Source organism: Orycteropus afer, unplaced genomic scaffold, assembly GCF_000298275.1.
Source record: "Orycteropus afer afer isolate SDZICR_OR568_19922 unplaced genomic scaffold, OryAfe1.0 scaffold00042, whole genome shotgun sequence".
NCBI lineage: Eukaryota > Metazoa > Chordata > Mammalia > Tubulidentata > Orycteropodidae > Orycteropus > Orycteropus afer.
Window position 1 is genome coordinate 1954529 of NW_006921629.1, and position 5940 is coordinate 1960468.

General features: G+C 40.0%; 1 pseudogene; it reads left to right on the forward strand.

Moving 5' to 3' along the window:
* Positions 1–4014: 4014 nt before the first annotated feature.
* Positions 4015–4982, forward strand: LOC103194175 (annotated as a pseudogene).
* The last annotated feature ends 958 nt before the right edge of the window (positions 4983–5940 follow it).

A 5940-nucleotide genomic window follows, 5' to 3' on the forward strand; every position in this document is an offset into this window, starting at 1 on the left:
CCTTCCTGGGTTCCCTGTTTCCATTTGTCCTTCTTTCCTGCTACTTTCTACCTTCTGAAACTTTATTTGTGGCAAATTCTTCCCTTTTTGTCTCATATGGCTGTTCTAGGCTTGAAGGGTGTCTAAAGGTCACTGTCTTGGATGTTCTACCAGTCTGCATCAGAGCAGTAAGTCTGGTCTTTTTCATACTTTAGAATTTTGTTATACATTTTTTTTTTTTCTTTCTGTTGTGATTCCCAGAGCAGTTTGATGGTGGCAGCCGGGCACCATCTAGGTCTTCTGGTCTCAGTGTAATGTAGGCTGTGGTTTGATTTTAAAGAACATAATGCGTAAGGCAGACGTTCTTTACTAATTAAACTAAATTGCTTTCTGATTTAAAGAAGACTTCAGGGAATATTTTTGGTTAAACGTTTATAGATTATCGACTGAACTGAGTAAGATGGCACCAGTGCCCAGTAGAGGATGCTCACAGATAATGCATGTGGATTAACTTCATCAGGAGTCTCCAGACACTGGCTCTTTGATTTGTATAGGTCAAGGGTCAGACACCTGCGCAAAGAATAGAGACCTTGTCTAAGTGTAAGAACATCTAGTTCATATTAGTTTCCTACTGCTGCTGTAACACAAGTACCACAAGTGGGTGACTGACTTCAAAACACAGACATTTATTTTCTCACACCTTAGGAGGGCACTGGCCTTAAGGGAAGGTTCTCTCTGTCAGCTGTAGGGGAAGATTCTTGTCTCAGCTTCTGTAGCTCCGGCATTCCTTGGTTCCTAGGCCATCTTCAGGTGTCATCTATTCCCTCACATGTCTATGCTGCACCTTATATCTCAGAAGTGATCAAAGTTAGAACACATCCTGCACTGATATGGCCTCATTAACACAACAAAGAAAAACCTATTTCCAAACAGGGTTGCATCCACAAGTACAGGACCTAGCATTCCAGCATATTCTGGGAAGGTACAATTCAATCAATAACACAGTTCTTAGCTCAGCTCCTACACTCAAAGGAAACACAGGGTTCAAGGCTCCAGAAGAGCTGGTCAGGAATGCTGGAAAATAAAACTTTCTGCTTCATCAGCTCACCTGGGGCTGAGTCTGGCCACCGAACAAGTGGTAGCCTGGGTTGGTTTTGATTTTATGGTGCTTTCTGAGATGACCAAGGGCAGTGACCCCTTCTAGAGTGTTCTATGTGGTAAATGGAACCAAAGTCCTGCAGAGAAGGAATGGGGAGAACAGTGGTGCGTTTGCTGCTCTATTATTCCCTTTTGTCATCTCTGCCCATGTGTTGTGGTGGAAGGAGCACTGAATTAGGAGCCCAAGGGTTGAGTTCCAAATTTATCATCTATTTGTGGTTTTACATTAAATGCAGTCACATTAGCTCTATAAGTTTCCATTCCCATTTCTTTCAAATGGGAATATTTATGCTACCTCTGTTATTGAGTATTTGGGAGATGCTGAGAGTAATTGCTCTTTTTACACTAGAAGATCTGTAACACATGTGATAGATTATAAAAATTCTTCACATAGCTAGTAGTGAAACCAAAACCAAACCTCCACACTCACTGTCTTCGAGTTGTTTCTGACTCATAACGACCCCTCTTTGGGTTTCCGAGGCAGTATCTCTACAGAAGTAGATTGTTCAATCTTCTTTCCCAGGAGTGGCTAGTGGGTTTGAACCACCAGCCTACTGGTCAGCAGTCAAATGCATTAGGCATTATGCCACTAGTGCTGAAAACCAAAGGAAAAGAAAAAAATGATGATGATTATCTATCTTTGAATTGTTTTATCTATGTATCTATCTATCCATCTGTCCAACCATCCATTCATCCACATATCCACTCCCCACACACACACACCCAACAACCTACCTTCCTACATACCTAGCTAAAAATGCCCAATGAACACATGAACATCCAGTATTCACAAGACAACCACACCTGTTAATTTATAAATGTTGACATTGACAGGCAACGGATAGGAAGTTATCTGTTTATTGGAATTGTATGCATCTCTGAGCATTTACTTACTTAATATTTTTTAAATTAAGCTTAGCATTTCTTCAGCATGAAGCATTAAATATGCCTCAACCATTTTGAACTCAATACAGTATTTCTGATAATTGAATACATTTCAGAGGGTTAATTTATGTAATCAAAAAAAGGTTATGCTTTTGTGAGCAATTCATTCAGTTATTCAAAGGTTTAAAAGTTTTAAGAAGTGTTTAATGGCTGGATCATGGGGAATAACCCTGAGAAACCACAGCAGAAATGCTAATGAAACATCAGAGGGGAGATAAAATAGATGATGAAACTCAAATGAACATCTAGGCTGACAAACCCCGATAAAAGGGAAGAGCAATTGGAAATGAAACGGAGTGAAGCTGTGCAATTCTAATCAAGTGAAAGTACTGGGTTCAAGTAGTCAGCAGGTTGCAATAATCAATAAGGCAGCATCTAACGAAGGAAAACTGTCACCACAATGAGCTAGCAAAGCCATTTAGGAAGCGCATGTTAACACACAGGATGTGGGGAGGTCTGACTGAGCCTGTGGTTTGGGACATCTACATTGTGGTAAGAGGTTCCGTCAAAAGCTGGAGCATCTGTCTAAGAGAACAACTCAGCAATGGTGCTCTCATCAGCGGGAACCCATATAGGACTGTTACACGGATGTCCTCAGTGGACCTCCCTTCCACCAAGTATTGAATCAGATAAGAATAAGAGTGTTAATTTCAGGGACAAGGAATTATATAAGTAAGTAAGTAAAATAGGTTGCAATTTTATTAATAATTATCAAGATCTTTGGGCCAGCTGATGTCACATTGGGTATAACTTTTTATTATTTTAATAACAACAGCTGCTATTTGTCGAGCTCCTGCCTTTTATGTTATTGATATCATTATCACCATCATCATCCTGATGGCTAATATTTCTTCAACCTGCTGATCCTGGGGTCAATGTTTTATGCTATTTATTTCTCATCTTTATATCAACCATGAGTAATAAGAGCTATTTTCTTATTCTGAGGCACTAAAACTAGCTCAAGATCATTTGCTACCTTTCTTTCCCACTCCCCTGACCGTGATCTGTTCTGTCCCCTGGTTCAATACACCCTCCTTACAAATTCCAGATCCACTCCTTTGTAGAAAACTCTCTTACAGAGTTCACTAGCAGCACCTTCCTCTGTCTTATAGTGCAATGTGTTGAACACAGCAGTTCAAGACCCTTTAAATTAAACTAAACCGGACTCACCGCCATTGAGCCGAATCCTACTCATAGCAACTCCTCCTTGGGTTTCTGAGGTGGTATCTCTACAGAAGTAGATTGCCCCGTCTTCCTTCCGAGGAGTGGCTGGTGGGTTTGAACTGCTAGCCTACTGGTTAGCAGTCAAATATCTTAGGCACTACACCACCAGAACTTTAGAGCTCTGGTAGCATGGTGCCTAAGGCACTTGACTGCTAACCAGAAGGCTGGCAGTTCAAACCCACCAGCCACTCCTCAGAAGGAAGATGGGGCAATCTACTTACGTAGTGGTTGTTGTTGTTGTTGTTGTGTGCTGTCGAGTCCGTAGTGGTACTGCCTCGGAAACCCAAGGAGGGGTCACTATGAGTCAGGTCTGACTTGACGGTACATAACAACAACAACAACAAACTTAACTAAATGGGTTATAGTGACCAGCATTACAAAGAAAAGAAAAGAAATGGAATAGCACATAGAAAATATCACAGGACATCATGTAGCAAAGATAAGATTTTTCATACAAAGTAACTCTTCAGCTACACATGCCATATTTCACTGAAGCAAAGTCATCATCTATTGTAAGATACAAAATTATTTTGTGTATCACTCAGAAAGAAAGCAATGATGCTAATTAATTGCCAGATGCCATAGTTTCTAAGATACACTCCAATTTCAAGGATGTTAAAATGTGAAAGAAAAATTGTATTTAAGAATGAGGGGGTGGAGCGCGTGAGGCCAATGGGTGGGGGAGCCCCAGCCTCCTCAGAAGTGACCATGGACTCCTTCGCCGAGCCCCGGTGGCCTCTGGGCCCAGCAGTCATGAAGACAATAGATGATTTGCTGCAGTGTGGAATTTGCTTTGAATATTTCAACATTACAATGATGATTCCTCAGTGTTTGCATAACTACAGTCACAGAGCCGGACCTGAAAAATAACCGTGTATTAGATAACTGGTAAAAAGTTTGAACATTGCACGGAACCATCTATCGCAGTTTGCCTTAGAATCACCATCCACCTCTCCTGCTTCCTCCTCGGCAAAGAACTTTGCTTTTAAAGCACATGCTTCAGTAGCCTCTAGACATTCTCTAAAACTGGAGAGAAAGTTAATGGACAATTTCTTGACCCAAGAAATTGGTGGTTCTACATCAGAGTTGTTGATGAAAGAAAACCAAAGTAAATTCAGCCATCAAAAAGAAGCAAGCATTTCTACACAGAACAAAAAGATACCTTCAGTAAAAAACACAGCTCCAGGCCCTTCGGGTGTTAATTTTCCTGGGAAACCCTCTACATCCACTGCAAAACAAGTTGCTAAAGTGGATTGCCCTGTTTGTGGGGTTAATATTTCAGAAAATTACATTAATAAGCACTTAGACTGCTGTTTAACACGTGAAGAAAAGAAAGAAAGCCTCAGAAGTTCTGCTTACAAAAGGAAACCAATGCCCAAAATGGTTTATAACTTGCTCTCTGACTGTGCTTTGAGGAAAAGGCTAAAACAGCCCGGATTATCTACTCCAGGAAATAAACAACAGCTCATTAAAAGGCACCAAGAATTTGTACACATGTACAATGCCGAGTGTGATTCTCTGCATCCTAAATCAGCTGCTGAAATAGTTAAAGAAATTGAAAATTTAGAGAAGACTAGGCTACGTCTTGAAGCCAGCCAACTCAATGAAACTATCATGGTTTTTACAAAGGACCAAACGGAAAAGGAAGTAGAAGAAATCCACAGTACATATCGTAAAAAACATCAGAATGAATTTCAGCTTCTGGTGGATCAGGCTGAAAAAGGATACAAGAAAATGATTGTAATGTCAGAAAAAAAAGTAGCGAAAAAAGATGAATCTACAGAAAAACTGTTATCTGTATGCATGGGACAGAATGGTAATGAAATGAAGCTCTTCGACATGACCTCAGTAACAAACCATGTCCCTCAGTCAGAACCAGATTGCCCAAGGAATTTGGAGCCTTATAGATCAGATGATTCTTCTAGTTGTACTGATATCCAAGAAGATGCTTCTTCTCAGGTAGAATCAGATTCATGCAATAGTTCTAGTTCAGACATCATAAAAGATCTCCTGGAAGAAGAAGAAGCCTGGGAAGCATCACATAAAAGTGACCTTCAGGACACAGAAATAAGTCCACAGACTCGCCGCAAAAGAGCAGCTGCAAGTACTGAGATTGAACCAAGAAATAAGCATAACAGGAATTAGCATGGGCTTTTGCTGGCTTCCAGTGCAGTGATTGAAATATGGTACTTTTTGATGCCACAATGATTTCATATTTTTAAATGCCTACAAGATGTTAAATTCCAAATACTATCATTCTTTGTTGCCTTTCCAGAACTTCTTTTTTTTTCCCCACAAAATATCTTCCCTTTATCAGTTATATCCTACCTCTAAAATATTTCTCGCTGAAAATATTCACACCAACATATTCACCAGCTTTGCAAATTCGATGGTCTCTTTTCAAAGGGGTTTTATATTGTTTTGCTTGTTTTTCAATTTCAAAATGTCTTTAAGAATGTTCTTCTCTTCCATGGAAAAGCTGTCTTCAGAAAAAGATTGTTTCAACCTCTCTACCAGAGGAGAAATTGAAGAGTTAAGCACTTCTGTTATTTTTGGAAAGGGTGGATGTCATAATTCCAACTTTTGGTGTATATAAGCACCAATGTTGTAGCCCAAGTTTAATGTAGTAGTTGG